This window comes from Falco naumanni, chromosome 4, assembly GCF_017639655.2.
Source record: "Falco naumanni isolate bFalNau1 chromosome 4, bFalNau1.pat, whole genome shotgun sequence".
Lineage (NCBI taxonomy): Eukaryota > Metazoa > Chordata > Aves > Falconiformes > Falconidae > Falco > Falco naumanni.
Genome location: NC_054057.1, coordinates 97,820,740 through 97,841,413, shown reverse-complemented (window position 1 = coordinate 97,841,413; position 20,674 = coordinate 97,820,740). Strand labels below are relative to the sequence as shown.

At 40.2% G+C, this 20,674-nt stretch overlaps 1 protein-coding gene across 1 annotated transcript in view; it reads left to right on the top strand.

Moving 5' to 3' along the window:
- Positions 1-20,674, top strand: part of PTPRG (protein tyrosine phosphatase receptor type G) — a 412,309-nt gene that overhangs the window by 247,794 nt on the left and 143,841 nt on the right. The gene's annotated exons all lie outside the window — the stretch shown is intronic.

Below are 20,674 nucleotides of genomic sequence, written 5' to 3'. Positions count from 1 at the left end.
CTTAGTCTTTCCATGGCTAGAGAATCTCAGCATCTTTCTGATGCTCTTTGATAGGTATAAAAATCTGCAAGCGTTGCTCGTGACTCTCTGGAAGCAGAGCGGAATCCTGTTAAATGATTTGTGACTCATCTAGTAGCACTTCTCTGTATTGAAGGTTTAAGAGCTACCCAAACCAGGAGAAATCTTTCAAGTGTAGCAGACTTCAGAGTGGGTAGGGCCAGACTTAGTCAACTCTGCCATTTGAGTCCAGTCCCAGGGTATCTTGTGCTTTGCTGTATGAAAAGGAAACGATCCGACTGAATCCTCTACAAAAATTTTATCCTACCCTGTTCTTTGAGTGTGATCATTTGTAAGCTTTTGAGGAGAGAGAAGAAAATCTATTTTTAAAAGTTTCACTCTGTTGGAAAGTTTCACTCTGTTGGAATTTTTTATTTTGGAGTCTGCATTAAAAGAGGGAAAAAAAAATGGCCATCAGCTAGGAACTTATCACTTGATAACCAGAAGGCATAGTGAAACTGCAAAACTCATTTCCATTGTCTCTTTGATTTGATCCTATAAAAATCATGACAATGAACACAAGCAAGCATAATATATTCTTTCATTATGCTTCCATATTTATTTTGTATAATAGGCAGAAACAATAAGTATGTCTCTAGCAGTTTCCCTTAAGAATATTATTGTTGATTTAAATATATATGTACTTTTTTAAAGTCATGTTTAGGTAATGCATTTTCATTTGGGATGGTTTTGTTGCACAGATTCATTTTTTATAGCAACACTTTTAATCAGAGGTTGTGATCTCTCCTCAATAATACCTTTAAAGAAAAACTTTACTTTTACTGGCTTGCACAGATATCTAAGTTTCCTTCAGGCCCACATGGAAAGTCAGTACCTGTCCTGAATATAGGATGTGATCAGAACAAAATAATTTGTGATGGGCTATTAAGTTCCATTTGCAGAACACCCAGAAGATAACCACATAGAAGCTGTGGTTGCTCATGTTCTCCGTGGTGAATTTTATAGCATCAAATCAAATAGTGTAAATGAGTTTAGTGGTTTCACTGCTTCCACGTGTCGTTGCCCCCCCCCCCCCCCCCCCCCCCCCCCGTTTTTTTTGCACAGGGTGCAGTAATTGCCATAAATTCTGCAGAGAATTTCAATCAGACATATTTTCTCTTATAACAAGGGGGCCCAGTTTGAGTGCCTTTGCCAGCAATAGATCTTGGCAGCAAGTCCTCAGGGGAAAAGTTGTTCCTGAAGCTGTTCCTGGACAGGAGACCAACTCTTAAAATGAATAAGCAGTAAGTGCAGATACTAGACCATTAGGTCATATATCACAATCCAGTATGAAAAATGCTACAGCTCCGTCTCCAAATGTCTTTTAGGTGCTGCCTTCACAGCACACTGTAAATGAAAAGAGAAGAAAAGGTTTTACATATTGCATTCGGGACAGCATAGGAAATGTGAATTTCCACAGATAGATCAAGATGTTAAAGTTAGATCTGGTTACAGTGGAGACCAGTTCTGTGGAGGGCCATGTGTTAGCAAAGAATGTTCTAGTCTAGAATCAAAAACACTTTCTAAAACTATGTCTTAAAATACGCATTCAACTCCAGAATAGCAGATGCTCTCTGCTCCAGATGCCGTGTATTGGAAGAAGTCTGCATTTTTTTCAGTTGCTGCTAAAATAATGTGTATTGCATTTCAGATTGGAGACACTTTGCAGTTCAGGAAGAAGTTCCCCAGATGGAAGGATGTGAATTATTTATGCAATGTTTATCTCAAGGCCTACTTCCCATCACAACTAATTAAGGCTATTTCATTTCATTTCGTTTCATTAAAACTAACATTTTCACATTGGGGAAAACATTTATCTAGGGAAAATGTTACAGTATCCACTACTTAAAAGCTTGGAAGGTTCCATCAATCATATAGTCTCATATTCTTCTAAAAACTTAAAAGATGGGAAAGTAAAGGCATTTCCTTGTATTAGGGCTTGCCAAATTGAATTGTAATTAATTGGAATTTAACAAATTAAGATATACAATCTTTTCCTCTACTTAACAGGAGATGATGGGGTTCAGAAGTGGTGCTCTGTGACCTCAGTTTTGCAGTCCCTGGACAAAGCTCAGCTCATTTTTATCTGTATATGTAGAGCAGAAAAGGAGCCTTTGCTCCCTCTGAATTGCCTTAAGACTTTTTTTTTTTTTTTTGCTTGAGCAAAGACTGAGATCAAGCCTCACAGAAACAGAACGTATTGTGAAATAAAATTGGCTTCTTGGTATGTAACTTGGCACTTAAAGTGGCTGTGTTTGCATGGCAGGGAGGAATCTACTGTAATTCTTGTCTTTGTTCCTCTCCTGCTGCCAGTGTCTGAGTGTGACTTGTGCAAAGTACTCCATTAGGTATCTGTGATAGCCAAAGCATTAAACTGAAAGGTCGTGCTAGTATTCATTTTAGAACTGTTTTCCAGCTGAGATACTGCCAGGTCTCACTGAGGTTTCAGCAGATTAGATGGTCTTGTGTATAGACCTGCACTAAAGGAATATCATCAGTCTTGGGAAAGAGGGGAAGGGGGAAAGAGAGCCCATTACTGTCATTTGACAACTTCATTTCGGTTCTTGCCCCCCAATAATTATAACTCCTAGAAAAGCCAAATTTTGGAATCGGCGCAGTTAAGATCTGGTCAAACAACTCACGGCCTGTCACTGCATTTTTAAAAGCCCAGAGGTACAAGGATGCCAGCCTGTGAAATATGCTAGGAAAATACAGACAAAAATAATGAAAATAACTTGTATACAGCTTTATCGTGGTCTGTGATGGGTTTACAATTATAGAATATGCAGCAGCTAACTTTTCTGGTGGCTTTTTGTGAGGTCTGGATCAACGGTATCATGGTAAGAATGTTAAAACATCGATTTATTCTTGTGGCAGGCAGGATTCCTGCATTATCTCCATCCTCTCAGGGGACAGGCATTAACAAAGGCCTTTGGAAGTTGTTCAAGACTAGTTTGCAAACAGCTAAAATTTCGCAGAGTTTTATAAGTAGGCTGTAGTGGTCTGACAATCAGTTATTGTGATTTCACGCATTTAAGGGGAAATAAACATTGTTTTTCACAGCATCCTGCTGGAAAATAATCTATTGTTTCCCTAAGCTTGTGGGTGTATGTGTGCATTTGTTTATGTGGAAGCTCTGAATCTTAAAACCATGTGCATATAACTACTATTTCTTGGTGAGATACAACAAAATTCTGCATGTGATAAAGAGGATCTAACAGTGGGTGAAATTTCTTTATAGCACGGATTTAGTAAAATGCCTGACATTATTCCTGTGGAGGAAAGTTCATCCTTATTTATGCCTTGCTGCTGTTAACATGGAAAAGAGCAAGATGATAGTGATTACCAACTCAGGTTTGGATGTGACTGTAATCGAGTTGTGATGTGGAAGGAAGGAGGAGGAAATCTCACCTAGGTTGAGTGTGCTCCAGTAGTTTGTTAGGCATTAGGTCTTCTTTAAACCATCTTCCCCCACAAATGTTTGTGTGTCTAGTTAGGCCAGAGAAAATCCAAGTAATTCTTGCCTCATTTTTTAAAGGCTCTTTTATCTGAGCTGAAAGTACTTTGCGGAAATCCTATGGTTTGCTGGCTTCTGTGGTTGTAGTGCCTTTTGAACCAGGCTTCGTGTTTGTGGGGTTGGATCCTGTACAAACACCAAGCAAGGAGGCTGCCCCTGCTCCGGGCAGGTGCAGAAGGGTGGCTGCAAAGCGAGCCTCCTGCAATGAGCCCTCACTCTCGCTGACCACTGGTTTTACTCTCAGCATCCCACTTCCAAGATTTAACCCCTGTCAGGCATAGCAGTGTTTAAACTTGTTTCATCTGTGCATGGGTGAAAAAGGAATACATGACACAATTAAGAAAACATACCTAAAAGTATCAATTATGCTGTGTTACTCTGCTTGTAACTTATTGCATTCATCTGACACTTGTCAAGTTGTGCTGGTCAGATGCTTTACATTCTGAAAAGGTAATTTAGTGGCAGGACTTAGTTTATGTGTTTGTGCATACTCTTGCATTTGTCTAGAAGAATAAATTTACTATCACATAGTATAGCTAGCGTGATTTTTTCGTGGTGTGGAGGCTGTTAGTGTTATCTGCTTTTGAATATCTACAGATCAGAGCGTGGCTTCCTGTAGCTACAGAAATCCCAGGTCTGAAACCTCACTGGGTGGGTCCAGACATCAGAATAACAGTCACTGTATTAAGGACATAGTCTTCCTTCATATCCGCTCTTATTGAACCATCATTAACTGAAATCATAAGATAGCGTTCAAAGGAGACTTATCTTTACAAGCTTACGTCTGAATACACAAGAGCTTTGTTCCAGCAAGTCTCAGCACAACGGCTCTAGAAGCCTTTTCTATGTGAGCCTCTGAAAATTATCTTCTGCATTTATTAAATCTCAGTTAATTTCAAGATGGGAAGACGCAGGGAATTGCTGCTTCTGTTTCTCTTGCTGACTTACTGATCCACAGAAACTGAAGCTCGGTATAATATAGCTGTTTGGAGGCAAACCCTTCACAGGTCAGGGCGAAGGTCGCATTTAGGTCCAGGATACGTGGTTACAAGTGCAGTGAAAGTGCAATCTTGGGTGACCATGTCCCTCCAGGTCTGTTCCTATAGTGGCCACAGAGGAAACGTTCGTGACTGAATGCCACGCACAGACTGTTTTTCCCATGTTTTTCAGACCTTCCTCCTTTTCCACAACAGGATTTAGCAGAACAGCCACACAGCTTTGCTTAGTATTCAGCTGGGCTTCAATTGTCAGTGAGATACTAATGGAAATTTATCATATGCTGAACCCGAAGTGACATATATATATGTTAAAATGCTGTGTTTTATTGCACACCTAAAAATACTTCACTGTCCTTACTTTTTGAGCTTTTTTATGTAAAGTCCTCAATCATAGCTTAAAATCTGGCACTTCCATATTAATCTTTCTCTCTTTTTTTTTTTTTTTTTTATGTAACTTTTTCTAATGAGGAAGAAAGTACAGTGGAAATTTTTGATCACCAAGTTATCAAATCTTTCATCTTGTTTTCATTCGTCATTCAAAGCAGAATTAAGAACAGAAGCATTTCATGACGCACTGTCAAATGATGATGAAACTATTTGATACTAGGAATCAGATAGTCAGCTGCTACAAATTGGCTTTATGGCAATGATTTTGACTTCTGCTTTCTCAGTATAAGGAGATGGCCTCTTTCTGTATTATTGATGGCTGCTTTGGAAATGAAGCTGGGACGCTGAGTGAACTAGCATGAAGGTAAATACAATCTGACATGGTTTGCTCTTGAGAGCTCATCATCTCTAAAGGCTTCTGAATGCCCCTGAGAGGTAAAACTATGGTCAGGATGAGGAGACGAGTATTTTTATGCCTTTTGCTTCTATCTTCTTGCTCTTGACTGTGAAGAAGCAACCTTCTCTATGGAGCAACATGCTGAATCACTCTATTCACAGACCTCTGGTGACCAGAGAATGCAAATTTCTTTCCCCAGGCTCTTTTATTAGCAGTAAGTAATATGCAAGCAGACAGAGTTTTAGGAAAAACATCTTTAGGGAGCTCGAATAAAGGCCAGCATTTTGTATGAACAAGAGGTCTGCATTTTCCTGATATTCTAGAGTTTTGTGTGTTACATAAAAGCAGGTTCATCTGAAAACTCTCTCCCCAGTCATGGCCAGATAAACTGGCGTGGGTTTGGATTGAATACTTTTTCTGATCCCTCTATTTTTCTGCTTAGCAATTCTTCCCTGGAATGATAGAGGGATATTCTGGGGGAACAGAGCAATTATTCTTTGTGAGTTAATCCATAAGGATTATGGCATTTTCAGGAGTTCCCATTCAGCTATTCCATCTAGTTATTCTTCCTCTGATAATGTTTTGCTAGGACAGATTTCCCTGCGAGTCTGAGTACTAATTTTGCTCATAAGGAACCTTTGCTGGTGTCTAATAAGGCAGGGTATGCAAATTTTTCTTCCAGAGTAAGTAGGAGGGCCTACACCCTAATTTTATCAGGAGTTGTCTTTGAAGTCCAGCTAACAGGTCAGAAAAAAATGACCTATTCCTCATCCACACGAGGACTGAAGTGGAGTGTAAGGTATTTATCACCATCTTTGTTACGATTCTGAGAGATTTAATAGTCCCCAGAATTGTTCATTTCTTAAGAGCTATGTGCTATTAAACTGAGGCATTATTTAGCAATTGGTGCTGTCTCAAGAGGATAATTACTCAGAAGTATCTATTTGAACATTCATCTACTGCTAGTTGTATAAATGTCTACAGTGCCTGAAGTATTTAAATACTAAGAGGCTTTATGATTAAAGTTACTATATTACAATATTTAACAGAATGGTGGATTTCCATTAATACTGTGTGTGCTTAGATCCAAATACTGGTATTTTCTCAGTAACTCATGGGAAGCCGCACCTACTGATGGCAATCCCACTGAGTAAAAGAAAATCGGTACATTGTGTGACCTGGTGCCTCCCCGGGTGCAGAACTGAACACAGCACAGCTCTCAAGTCAAAAAAGCCCCAGTTTACCTGTGTACAGCACTGCTGAGTTTGGAGGGAACGTGAAGTGAAGTGGCTGCTGCCTGTGCTACGCATGATGATGAAGTGCTTTGTGAAGGAAGACAGGGAGAGTCTTCAATATTTGATCCATACTTGCGAAACTGATGGGGTCTTTCTTTACCGTTGCCGCTTAATTGCAAAGGAACTTGCACGGGTGTGAAGTTTTTGAGAACCTGAGCGAGCAGTCGGGTTTCGATTGTGATGAAATTGGCCGATGCGCTCTAACATTATTACAAGGGACTGACATGTCATATGCAGACACACACGCAAAGCATATAAATCTCATTTTATAGTTTAACTAGGTCAAAAAGAAGACTGAGTTTGCACATGTAGTAATGAACTTTATATTAGTTATTGCCACTTAAGGAAGTGTTCCCAGAGTCCTTATACAGAGCTGTCCAAACGTGTGGTCAATGCTCAGCAGTAGCAAAAAGGCAAATAGGAAGACTAGAAGTTATTAGGAAATGAGTACAATCAACAGGGAAAAAATCTTTTCTCCGTGGTACATATGACTTGGCCAGTTCTGATTTCCCAGCCTCAAAAATGTATTGTATGTCCAAAAGCATAGCTGGCCTTCTGTGATACAAAACACCTTCCATGAAGACAAGAAGATAAATAGTTTTTGTGACATCTCAGCCTGGAAAAGGTGACTCAGGGCACGTGATTACAAAGGTCCGTGAAAGTTAAATAGGTGTTACTTGATATGCTTCATGATATAACTAAGGGTCTGAGGCCAGAAAGGTGGAAGGTGCACATTCAGCAGAAAGGAATGCATCTCACGCAGTGTATCCAAGTACATGAATTGTGGAACCCCTTGTGAAATGATCTTCTAGCGGTCAGCAGTACATCCAGGTTGGAAAGAGGATTTAACAGTGTTTTGGACAAACCAGTCAAAGGATGGTTCTTGTGCAGCTTCCAGCCCAGAAAGGCCTCTGAGGCTTGCTGGAAGATGCAGGGGTGTAGCTAAAGGGGACAGTTACTGTTTGTCCATGTAAACATGCACTGTCTTGTTTTTACTTTCTGTTAGTACTTGGTACTGGAGATAGGATACACCTGTACACTAGATGCACCTGTAGCCTGAACCAAGTGTTTTTATGAGGGCTGTCCAGGGCTACATTAATGCAGCCTTGAGTATCAGACAACATCCACAGCAACACTGCTCCAGACAAGATCAGCGTTTGACATTGTTAAGAACCTCTACAGAAAGATTGTGGATTGAAATAATCTAAAAAACATGGAGATACCTTCGAAGGTATGAGTTTAAATGGGAAGGGAATAGAGCTGGAAACTGGAAGATCAAAACTGGTGTTTTGTAAATCATTGGTGGATGTAATTAATGGATATGCTCATGCCATCTGTAGCCCTTGGCTGGCAGTCTGTGTGAAGGAAGCTTTTGAGAGTGAAAGGGCCAGATGATGTATTGATGAAGGGAAGGAGATAAAATACAGTGCTTGCAATTTCTTGATCTCTAGGGATCTCAGGACCCTGTAATACCAATATACAAACTACCACGTGACTGGGTGTTCTGGGAAGACAGTCATGATCCTGAAAGTGTTTTGACCTGCTCAGAGCAGCAGTGTGGGAAGCTATGAGAGCTGCCACTGACTGCAACTAAATCTTTAACAGCCCTTTGGCGTGAGAGATACAGATGCTGTCTCTTCTTTGTTTGTTCTTTTCTTCTCCCATCTCAGTTCTTTTCCTTCCTATCTCTTTCACCTTCTTTTAAGGTGAGCCTGGCATAATGAGCCCAGGCATGCTCCCTTTCACAGCGCTGTTGTGATCCCGTGACTGGCGAGGCAGGGAAAAGCTGTGCCCCGTGCCACCCGACAGGGGCTGCCAGGTGTCGGAGTGGCTGATAACAGCCACTTTCATTGCCTGTTTTCCACGGTAATGAAGTTGCAAGCATCAGTCGCAGAAGCTGCTTTATCTGTCTGTGCAATTCTTTTCTTTTTGCTGTTACATTTTTTCCTGCAAAAATTAGGACTGGACTACAGAATTAGCTCCAACCTACCTTACCTGTTTTTCTGAAGAAGAGTATTTGTCACCACATTTAATACCCATCCAAAGATTGTCCTTGTAAGAGAAACCCATTTGCTAACAGCGATGGGGATAAGGCATATGGTAAAGCTCAAATATTTAATTGGTTATTTTTGAAATTCTATATTTTTCTGCACTGTTCTTAACTTTTAGACTATATCTTTAATAAAAGGTTATAAAGTTGCTTAAATCATTAGTGTTTCCATGGAGCTGAGCAGTGTGGGTCTGTGCTCTCAACTCAAACCAAGTTTGAATCGTTCAGCGTTACAGGCTGGGTCATGTTAACACCTTAGCCTATGACTCTTCATACTCCATTTTATTAACGTGAGTGAGCCAAGATGTTGGATGCTTTTTCCCCTGGAGTCACCAGCTCTGCTGCTGGAGGACAGAATGAGGCTCTGGGTCACTGGTGAATACTGTTCATGAACAGGGTGGTTCAACTCCCTCAAGATCAAGCAGGTGACATTACATCTGTTGGATTCAGGTCTCATTCGCTGCCTTTCCTCTACAGCTGTGAGAGCAAGATGCATGCTTTTAGTAAGTGAATATGGGGATTACTGAGTAAACACAAGACTTTTTTATCTAGGGCTCTAATTACAAATCTGCAATATTTCTGTCATAAATTGACCTGTAAGACTTTTCTTTGTGAAGCACTAGCATTAGAAGCTGACAGCCTTTGGAGTGTGTGTGTTTGACAAGGGATGCTATGGAAGGAAACCAGGCACACTGGTTTAAAGAATGAAGCTAGCCAGGGTGGAAGAGGAAAGCTAAGAAAAAACTGAAATAGGACATGGACTATATGTTAGAGACAACAGACCCTCACCCCCTCCCTGCAGCAGGCACTGCTGCTCCTGGGGTGTCAGTGCAGGAGTCAAGAGGTGGTGCCCAGACCTAGTTTAAGAGAGAAAACACTGTGATATGAGTGTGACCTTTAAAACATACTGGGACATAGTTATTTTGTGTATCTAGTGAGGAGCACTCTGGTCTTTCTGAAATGCCCCCAGTAACAAACACTAGGAGATTAGTGATGTTCTCTCTTTGAGTGAAGAAATCATTATCTTCATGAAACCGGATGTTTTGGAATGTCCTCTGGTGATACACTCTTAGGGGGTTGGTCATGATCAAGGCTGTATGGTTAGAGCACCATTCACACCGTGTTCTGTTTCTATGTAGAAAGATAACTTTAAAATTCTCTTTGAGATACCATCCTGGATTTAATCTCCTTTGAGTATTTGAGTGCAGCATATGCTCACCTTTTTCTAAACCTTTATTACAATAACAGGAAAGTTTAAAATTTAAATCAAGGCTTTAGCTTTAATTCTGTTCCTTGAGCCGTGGTGTATTTTAAATAGGTGGTGGTATATTTGAACAATCTGTTTGGCAATACCTTGCTGACCAAGACCAAGATTTATGCAAGTAGTTTTATCTCAGATTTGTGATTCATAATATATCTTGTTATAAAAAGGTTAAATAAAAGAAATACAACTTTCACAGAACATCGGCTATAAACAGACTCTTAAATGAATCAGTGATTTGTAGGTTAATGTTTGAATTTTTAACTTCAGTGCCACACTTTTAATATATTTCAGGCTTCTTGATCCAAAGCTTACTTTATATTCTGAAGGTGTGCAATTGTTTGCTGTAATCTCAAGAGAAGATAAGCATGACATCTGGTTCACACCTGTGGTTTTAGGGATAAGAGTGTAGCTGCTTTATGTATTATTCAGGGCGCACTGTTGAAACTGCAAGGAATTTGACTCTTTGAGGCCCTTTGTCCCTAGGTTTTTATGCTTGCTTAAAGTAAACATGAAATATAGGAGTCTTCTCTCAGTAGGTATTGAATAGACTATTTATTCCAACCTATGCCTGCTGCCAGAAGGGAAATTAGTTATGCAGGTTAATTATCAGATTTATGATAAAGACTTTACTTGTGCAATTCCCGTATTTCAAAAGTTCCATTGAGGCATTTTGTGCTGTGACAGAGCAATGCCAGGAGAGGTGTGTGTACTGGTAACACGTACAATGGTGTGGTTCAGTGTCACAGGTGACACCTTCCCTGCCCGCCCCAGCCCTGGCCACAGGCAGCATGGGGCATGCTCTCTGTGCTGTGACAGGGAGAGGCTGCACTATTTTGCAGGATTTCCAGTTTCCATTCCTGGTTACAGGTGCAAACTAAGTGTCTGGGGCTGGCAGAGACAGCAGTGGCATGAGCAAGAATTAATTTGGTTGGGCACTTCTAGAGCCAAAGACACCCACAGTCTGGAGAAAAGCCAGCAGCTGTCATACTGAAAACCAGAACTTATATGGTGTCCGCTACCCAGGGAATTGTTCAAATGTGAGATGCTGAGGCAGGAGAGGTGCTTTCAGAAATACACAGATGTGAGCTAGGGTGGAAATGTGACTCTCTGCCTTGAGAGTTATTTCTATTATTAAAATGCAGAGTAGAGGGAAGGGACGAAGCTGGCACGGAGCCTGGCTGAGCAGAGACACAACTGTTCATACCTCCCGCAAGGAGTGTGTACTGAAAACAGTACTGAACCACAGCCTGTAAAATTTGGACTCAGATGCCAATCTGGTAGCACTGTTGTGTGCATCAGGAACCCAAAGAAGTTCAATATGCTTTTCTTCCAACATCAATGGCCCCCTAAAAAATTGGAAGTGTTAAAGCTGAGAGGTTGTTTTATTTCACTGTTTTATTCACATCACATAAGGTGATGCCACAAGCGAGCAGCAGTCTCCGATGCACCAGGGGAGTCTCAACACGGCATCTGCAGACAGGTACCAGTGTGTCAGTGTGGGAAGGAGGTGAGAGTTAGATTTGTGTTTCTGTTTCATAGGCATGGAAGAATAACTTTGACATTTAGCAAAGGACCATTACAGATTGTGTTTGCAGATGTGACAGTGGACAAGGCTTTAACTTTAAAAGGCTACACAATTTCTAGCACTTTTGCTACTTACTTGAATATTTTGCTTCTTGCTGTGCTGAAGTCCAGTTCTTTTGGATTTGCTAGTGTTAATACAGAATCTTGTCCTTAACAAGCTGGTGCCATTAAGGATGTGTATTCAGCTACTCTGCGTGTGTTTCTGTACACAAAGTCTCAAAGACAAGTAGTTTACAGAATTCTTCACAGTGCACTTCAGATGTGTACAGACTTCACTTCCTGCTCTGATAAAGCAGTCCAAGGATAAGGGTAAAGAAAGCTAGAAAATTAGAGACAGAGTACAGAGATATTACATGCAAGGTTTTCCAAGAGACTGTGGAATTTGGGTAGGCACCCCACAGTGGAGACAGATTTCAGTTTGAGGTATTTTCAAGAGATCCTGGGTTTTAAAAAGGATATAGTGTACTTGCTCCTTGCATATTAAGGCCTTTTGAGAAACCTGAAGTAAACCAATCACGTTAAGCAGTTGCATTGGAAAAAATCCCTCTGGTGTTCAGGTGAGAAGTCTGTAGCAGAATTAGTGTCCCTGCAACACAGAGCTGTTCTGCCTTCCTCTGGGAATCTGCAAGTGGCTACTGAGACCTCTGATGCTGACCACTCCGCTTGCTTTATCTTTGGGATTATGATGCTGCCATAGATGGATGTGTATTCCACAAAATATGGGAAAGCCCATATTATTTTTACCCTCTGTTACAAAGCCCTCCAAGTAAGCTCTTCTCATGGGCTGGTTCTGTGGTAATTGCCCATGTACTTCACAGTTCATAAATAAAAATAACTCTGCAAGTGTACAGCCCGGAGGATTTCACATCCCCTCAGAGACAGGAATGGCCTTTCGCCCAGCAAAATGCTTCTGAAAACGTGCCCCATCTGCTGCATGGCTTTGAATCCAGAGATGCAACAAAACTATAAATATATCAAAATTTGTTCTGAGGCATTTTGAAGATCATTAAACCTCATGGAAGAGCTTGCCTTCTCCTGTTCAAAAAAAACACACAAAAAACAAATAAACCACACAGGACGTTCTGAATTCCACAGTACAAAAAGAATAATTTGCGCTAAGATGTGAGCTCTCCAAGGAATGAATGCTTGTGCTAGTGCATCTTTAAAGTGAATGGTATATGAAATTGTATTAATCACACATGTTAGGAAAAGCGTGCTTTTGTAGAGTTTATTTTTAAAGTGTGGCTCCTTTCTTTTCCCTGAAGAGCGCTGGAGTGTTTTTGCTAGGAAATCCCAGCAGTTCTCTCCATTCTGGCGGCACTTCTTGATGTTTAAGAAAGTAAATGGGTTCTTGAAAGATGAGCTGAAATATGGGCAGTTTGGGTATTTTGAAGTTTCAAACTCTTTCTTCAGTAGTTTAGTTGTCCTTGTAGGAAGACCATGGGAAACAGATGAAGATGACATCTGAAACAGTCAGTTTTGGGTTGAGTTCAGAGGTCTTGTATTCATACAGTCAGTCCCTCTGGCTTTGGTTTTAGTCTCTGTGGCATTCAGTACTTAGCCACTTCCTAAATTGCCTGTTTCAGTTTCCCCCCTCTGCCAGCAGCTAAATATTGTTTCTAATTTTTCTGTTTGGACACTTTTAGAAAGCAAAGTTTGTCTCTCGCTGAAATGGGTCTCTCAGCGTTGCATGTTCCCGCACGCATGTGCTGGCTGTCTTGTTTGGAATATGCCATGATCAGACAAAGCCACTGTGGGTGAGGCTCAGATCTACTGGATAAATAATCCAAAAAGTCTCTGGCAGAGTCAGAGTCTGGTAGTGGAGCTAAAGACTAGTGAAAGACCCCAACTGACCTCCAGGAGCCTGGGAAGATGCCCTTGGGTATGCTGATGCAGCGCCTTGCGATGTGTCTGTGCTGAGCTCCTGTGTCATCAGCTCCATGGCAGATAGGAGCTGTTTAGAAGTTGGTACCAGTATTAAGAAGCAACGTACTGTCTCTGTGAGATACTTTTGTGGCTATTCCTTATTGCAATATCAAACAAATGAACAACAACCCTGGAGTGTTTTTTTCCCTCCAGTGGTAGTTTATTTCATGTGTTTTCCAGTTTCTTGTCATTCTTCCCATTTGTTTCCAATCTTTCCTATTTTTCTTAATAAAATATCTGGTTAAAGGAGGGATGGGCAATGACCATAGACAATTCCTCACATGAGGAAATGAGGCACAGAAATGGGCAGTGATTTATGCAAGGTAGTAGAAACTCTCTAGTAGTCTGGGAAGATGAGCCTTTGCGTTCCAAGGAGGTTGCAAACCTAGTAGGTTGCTGCTTGTTCTCAAATTACTTAAAGACCTGATTGGTAAGAAATACTCCTACCCAAAAATCAGAATACTGAGCTACTTGTTGCTCATTTGGTTTTACAGGCTTCTTATTCTTCTCAGAAGGGAAAGAGCTTTGCTTTTTTAAGGTTTTTCTCACAAGCATGAAGTCAACAGCCACAGTGATTTTTAAATTGCAGTGAAAGGTCCTCCTGGAATCACTTCATTCCAGATCCTTGGACTTGAAGTGAAATACCATATGTCAGGAACCCTCTGATGGAGGGGTACAAATGAGCAGTACTGTGTGGTGTAATCTTTTATGCTTCTTTTATTTTTACCTCCTCTCCTTGGATCTCTTCCATCGCTTGGACATGTGGTTCTCATCCTTTATATGAGCTGACTGAGCACCCTATTGTACACTTACCACCCACGTTTCCAGAAAAAGAGCCTCCTAAATTTGTGAGCCTAACAAGACACTGTGATATATCTGGATACAGGTATAATTACCACAGGATGAAGATATTTAAACATTTCTAGAAGATGAGAAAAGGAGGAAAGGTTCAAAAAGCCTCCTGCTCGTTGTTTCAATTCTTGTTTGCATCTTACTATTTAGTGTTAGTATTATAATTACCTATGTTTGGAAGGAGGTCAGATATGAAACAACCCTTGTAACAAGGAAGAGGATCAGAAATGAGAGGCACTGCATGGGGAGGTAATAACCACAGCTCTATAATTCAGGGGTCTTGTGTGTTATGAAAGAGAAGACTTACTGCTGATTTTTTGTTGGTTTTGAATGATTTATAACATTTTACTTGTGGTGGAGTGTTGCAATCTATGTTGTCATGGAAATTCTATTGAATTTATAGTTCCATTTATCCAAAACGATTTTCCAGACTTCATTTCATGGTGAATCATATGGCTGTTATTTGGGAGTACAAAGCAATTGCAAAAAAGTTTCATGTTATGGAAAGCATAAACACTGAAACCGTTATTTTCATATTATGGAAATACAAATGAATGCAACACAGCTTTTTAGCATCAGATATGCCTTCATTGTGTAATGACTCAGTGTATATACAAGAGATGGATTTTCTTGCTTGGGATGGGAGCGGGCCTAAGGGGTATTTACCTCTGGCTGTAGAAATCAGGGAAGTTTCTGGCTTGCCAAGGTACTTCGCTCTTAGCAGTCAGGAGTTAACACTGAAGATGCTGAGTGATATGGCTGTGATCCAGCCATGCGTTGAAGCCCAGGGCAACCCCACAAGCATCATGTTGCCTCACTGTTCCTGCTGGGCTGTTCATGCACCACTCACCGGTTTAAACGCTGTTCAGAGCTAGACACAGAACGTGTAACAACTACCAACCTTAAGGCTGAAAGTGACTATGAAATTGCTTAATCTCGACTTGTAACATAGGTATACCTACTGTGTTGTTTGTAGACAGCAAAGCAATAATTAATGTTTATTATTAAAGAAGATTAAAGGGAAATCTACTATACTTCTAAGGCATGTGAATGTCTCAATTGAATTAAATTCTGTTATTTCACTTGTATGATCTTTGCTCTTCCTGTTGTTTCAAGTCCTTTCATTTTTTTCAGCCTAGCATTGTATTCATTATCAAGTTGCAATTACTTTAGGGCAAGGACCCTGTCTGACTCTTTGTTTTGCAATTTACCCAGTGCACTTTAGGCACTGTAAAATACTAAGTTATGACATTCAAAATGCATCTCTGTACCTGCCTAACTATAGTTAAAAATTCACTGATGAATAATAGACCAGGCAGGAAAAACATGCCATTATCTGTTCCTGTTCAACTTTATCTTTTAAAAAGAATGCAGTATACTCTATGTTATTACATCAAGCTCTAGTAGAAGTGGAAAACATCACGATTCACTCTTCCCCCCAACCTTTTATAAGCAGATTCTGATTATGTTATAAATGATAGGTTTCATGGTTTTTTTAAAGAGAATATAATGAGAAGTCAAACATCAGGCTTTATTGCCCCAGTGTACATCTCACACTCCAGTAAGCACACAGACTGCAGGACAGTTATTCTAAATTTTCAGTGCTGCAGTGAAGATTACATTATGTCTGTAGAAAATTTTTATTCCAGCCAAATGGATCACATCATCCAGTTCGCTAGAAATCTGTGCACATATTTAAAGCAGAAGTGAGTTACATACAAGCTTTCAATTAAGAAAAATCATGTATGATTCATAATCTTAGCACAGAATTTGTTTTTGTGCAAAGGGTTTTAAATCCAGCTGTAAAAGTGCCTGAGAATAATTTATTCTTACAATGTAAGCAGCAAAGGTACTAATTAAGAATTAGTATATTCAGTGATTAACTCTCCATCATTTAAAGCTAACATTTCAAGATTTTTGGTTCTCCACACTTGCAAAAAAAGATTTGCAATCTACCTGCAATGCCTGTGTGTTTTGCTCTTCTGAAAATACTCTCAGTCTCTAAAGCAGTACATAATAAGCCACGTAACTGTTGCCTCCGCAACTTGCTGCCTGATTCATCCAAAAATTGGCTGGCCTATAAAACCTTTTTTTTTTTTTTTAGCTTTAAATTGCGTGGTAGCCCTTGGATTACTGGAAGGAAATGAGTGGAAAGCTAATTCCAATGATCTTTTCCCTTCCACCAGAATTCCTGATGCTATTGAATATTCTGTGCTCCACATCTGTGACAGCACAATGAGTCTTTGTTCATTTTTTTTAATCTAAAGAGAAATCTGCTGTAGGAGGTTGCACAGGGTGATAGCAGCCCAATTTAAAAGTCTCAATTATTTATTTTTAAAATACTTGGCATCTGTCTATGGAAAACGTACTTGCTTGGTTTCCAATCTCTTAGAATTGCTTTGAACTCACTCACATCTTCTGGGATCTATCAAATGCTCATTGTAGCTTTTCTCTCATAAGTGCTGAATGAGTTTAGCCATGACAGTCTGTACTGGATGTAAACTTTGTGTCTTTGTAGTGGGGTAATAACAGCAAAGGGATGTCATGCACAGGAGTGGTGATTCCTGTCTGGGTGTCTGGCCAAGCAGAGGAGCATCTGAGCAGAGCGCCAGAGCCTTTTGTTTGTGGGTGGGTGGTGAGGAGAAGTCATTCATTTGAAGCAGGCTCCGTTTTTGCAAGCTGGTGACATTTCATAAAGAGAGTTTAATCATTCCAAGGCAATTGTACTTTATAAAATCAGAACGGATCTCTGGTGGGCAGTATTTCTGGGTAATACACATGCACATTTTAGGCAGCCCGTCCTTACAAGATCAGCGTGGTGACAGGCCAGTTTTGAGTCAAAAGTGTCTTAAGCACAGAGCAGGACTTGACGTTTTGCCAGGTCTGGGAAACACCAGATTTCTGTAGAGGCTGGAAGAACATGAAAAAAAGTGTTTCTGCAGAGAGGAGGACCCCAAGGAGGAGGGGATTGCCTGTCCCAGGGCATGGTGTAGGGGTGTTGTAGCTGGTAGAAGCCTGGAGGTAAAGATGCTCCAGGTTGGGGAATTACTTAGGTGTTGGATGTATGCAGTGTATTTGTTTATGGAAGTATTGTCAGTTGGAAAAAGGCCTGAAATTCTTAGGAAACTTAATGCTTGGGTACTGGATCGTCCTGGACAGAAGAGACTAGAAAACATGACGTGGTTTTATAGGGTGACTGGCAATTATCTCTTGGGTTATGGCAGACTGAGGCTTTTCTCTCTAATCCTCTGTTTTAAGGCACTTGTAACATTCTGGATTTTCCCCTTCAGTGAGATTTTTTTCAGGCTTAATCTGTGCTGTACAGCAAATCTCTCTCAAGTTTGAGTGAAAACAATTCTACTGTTTTAGAGTGTAAAGAGTGTCAAAGCATGAAGTTTTTCCATTAAAAGCAAACTTTTGCTCTCACTCTGCCTTGGTAAACCTCTGTAGCTGCAGTACTTGGTAGCATTTTAGGATGGAAAGAGTCTTCCTGCAAGAAAAGGGCCATTGTCGCTAGGGACGGCTTGTTTCAGCTTAGCCTTATCAAAATACTGACAATTTCGAGTTGCTTGGGCACTGCACAGTTTTTTGTAATAGATCTTTACAAGGTACACGCAAGCATACTGCTGTGCTGGACATCTGAGATTAAGGAAGTCCATGTAAGCCTTCCCCAGCCTTGTTACTTGTAATGGAGCTAGATGTGAAAGACTTATAAATCCAGTATATTGTGCCACAGAGAACAGGACTCTTATGCCCTCTGGGACCTACGCCACTGGGGGGGCTATTTAGAGCACTCTCAGCTGGGATGTGTGGAACAGAACATACTGGGTGCAGACAGTGTCACACTATAGAAACTACAAAGAATATTTTAGGGATTGCTAAGGGATTTAGTGCCTTTGAAAATATATTTTTAAAAAATATATTTGGAAAATAGGAGCTATTGTGAAATCAAATGCAAAAATTTACAAGAAAATTATGGGTTTTGGTGCTGACATTGGGCAGTGCCACAATTTAGTTGGATGTGCAAGCGTGGATGATGCTTCATTCTGCATTTCACAAATAGCATATTATAATAGGATCCAAATTTTCTTTAGCTTAAATGCCCCTATGTTGCATTCTCTACCACAGCTTTGTATGTACCAGGCAGAGACAGTAAAAGTCATTTATATGCAAAATGCATCATATATTGTATATACTAATTATATAATAAGGAGTAATAATGAAAATTTTCTAGCATGTTTAGACCACTTAAGTCTGCAGTGAAATTAATTTTATGGTTAACTGTCTTATTCCCTATTTGTACATAAAGACCATTATGCCATCCATAGAAAATATTAAATTAAATATCTACTGATAAATGCATTCAATATTATGTATATTATGTATAAAAGAACAAAAATACATTAGATGCATTTACATTTTATTGTAAATTGGGGAAAACAGATGAGACTGTATTATGGAAGAGAACAATATGTGATCACATAATTAGAAAACTGTCATAATACTAATGCTCAGCGGTGTCCAGGTGTGGTTTTATGAGCAGCCTGATCCATGCAGCTTTGAGGATGTAACTTTACCATCTTCTTAACATTGTTTTTGCAGCGTATGCATGTGTAAATTATATAATAGCAACTCCCGGGAGAGTCTACTCCTAAAATGTTCCTTCTAGCTGTATGAACACATAAGGAAGCTACTGTATGACAGATGACAATAATTTTTCATACAAGACAGTTCCCCGTGACTTGATGGATGCTGAGAGAGGAACCATGCTCTCTGGAAAAACACCAGGGAGCAGTGGTAAAATGTTTCAATGTGTATGGTAATCAAGGCAGAGTGTGGTTCTTGATTAGTCTGTGAAATTGCACTGCTGAGACAAGGGATCTGAATTAAGCACTTTTTTACCAAAGCCCTTTGCACTGCTATCCAAAAGTGTATTGTAAAAATTAATTTCCTTAAAATGCCGTGAGCAAAATTGATCCAAAATGTTTTTGGCATATGCTGAACTCAGTCAGTGATGCTTTTCTTCATAAACTCCTATGGGGACTATATAGTGTTGTTTTATAGAAGGTATGCCTAATTTTAGACTTTATTTTAAAGGGGAGTAAAATGTAATTTGCGAATGTTTTGTGAGCCTTTGTCTGTGCTGGGTAAATTAAGCAATTCTACCTGAAACAAACGGCTTCTAGTTTCTACATCAATGAAAGGCTGTACCTCAGTCTAAATTTGTTCAAAGCACAAGTTGTCAGAACCTGGAGGCACCACCAACTTTGTGAGATATTGCCAGCATCTCTGTGTGTACTGGGAATAGGAAGGCCAAAATCAGGGAAGAAAATTGCTTTCAAATTTTATGAAGCTAGAGTGAGTGCCAGGCAATTTTTCCTTTTTTTTTTTTTTTTTTTTTTTGTAAGCTATTCCAAGTGTGGTCTTACTTTATTCTCCTGCTCAAAAAAAGTACCTCTACCTCTGAAGAGACTGATCTTCACCTTGGTCTTTTCTCTATATGGTGAAGTTTTATTAGATGTATAGTACTGGCAAAGTACCTATACATTACATTCGATATATATAGGCAGAAACCTGGGAATCAGTAAATATGAGTAGGAACATATCTGAGCAAGATTAAAGGGTATCATCTCATCTGGCAATATACAAAATTTCAGGATATGGGAATAATACTCGCATTTGTGAATATGGTAGGATTTGTCATGCAGCATGATCTGGAAAAAACTAAACAGCCCCAAACAAGTTATCGGTGCCAGCAGAGCATTTGCCTGCAGCCAGACTTGCAGGAGGGAGCGACGGTCAGACCGGCAGTGTGTCAGGAGGTGTGGACAGTCTCAGCTAGACCTTACGTCTCCATTTAACTGTGTACTGTGTGGCTATTTCTTATCACCTAGTAATGCTGTGAAAAGCCTGAACAGGTCAGGTAACTGGTGATGGGCCGCAGAGAAGCAGGAGTGAATGTGCAGGTTCAGGCAAGAAGCCAGTGGCAGAGAAGCCTGATGGGTCCATTCCTGTTTCACAGCCATGAACAGATTTTTTTGCTGGAGTCAGATGTGCACAAATAAGCATACGTGTCGGCCAAGCGTCCTGCAGTAGTGTTGCCCCCACGGACACGCCAGCGCTGGCTTGGATTGTGAAATCCATCTGTGAGGATCCCTGAAGTGGCCCCAAGGGCAACCGCGGCAAAGTCCAGTTCTTGTGCTTGGCTGTTACCATCAGGCATATGTTTTTAATTTATAACGTGTAGAGCGCACATACGACAAATGTTACCAATGCTGAATTTATTCTATGAAAATGTACGCACCTGCATGGTGTAATGTTGAGAAGGGAATGTTGCATATTTTGGA